Genomic DNA, 764 nt, shown 5'->3' with positions numbered 1-764 from the left:
GCAGTGGGTGCTATGTTCCAACATTAGAATGTAGAGGGACCAACAGTCACACTGTAGCTTTGTACCACCCCAAATTCATGTCCTTCTCAAATGCAATTTATAGTTACTCATTCCACCCAAAGTCTAAATTTGTTAAAGCACCAATGCCAAAGTCTAAAACCTGAAATTTATCCAAATCAGGTATGGATGAAACTCAGAGGTATTGGGCCTCCTAGGGCAAATGCCACTCTGACTGTGGGCTTGTGAAGTTAGAGATGTGTGCTTCTAAAGTCTAATGAGGGTCATAGAGAGGAAATGCTAGATGTCAAATATACCGAGTTTTCATTCCTCGAAGTTGAAGAATGAATTCTAAGAAACAGTGGAGGTTAGGAGTATGAAAATTTATTGGAGAAGAGGAATGGGGACTAAGAATAGCTCCTGAGAGACAGGAAAGGTCCCAAATGGGTTGCCAAAGGATATTGTATACAGTAACAAATCACGAGGCAGGTACAATGTCGATAAAAATTATGATCAACCAATGAGATTGCTAGTATAGTTGTTCAGGTAATAGTCATCCGGTGGTAGTAAGGGTACATGAGTCTTATCTTAGCCTTCGTCTTATCTTTAATCTTAGCAGTCTTAGTTTTATAGTCTGAGTAGGTGGGAGAGGATGGTCCACCCCCTATTAGACAATAAGAAATCTCAAAGGTGAGACCAGTAATCCCAAACCTCCATTCATCCCTCAGGGAAGTGTGTAAAACTAGCCATTGTGACTTTAATCTTCA

This window comes from Octodon degus, unplaced genomic scaffold (assembly GCF_000260255.1).
Source record: "Octodon degus isolate 3935 unplaced genomic scaffold, OctDeg1.0 scaffold00011, whole genome shotgun sequence".
Lineage (NCBI taxonomy): Eukaryota > Metazoa > Chordata > Mammalia > Rodentia > Octodontidae > Octodon > Octodon degus.
Note: the sequence above shows the minus strand (reverse complement) of the source record.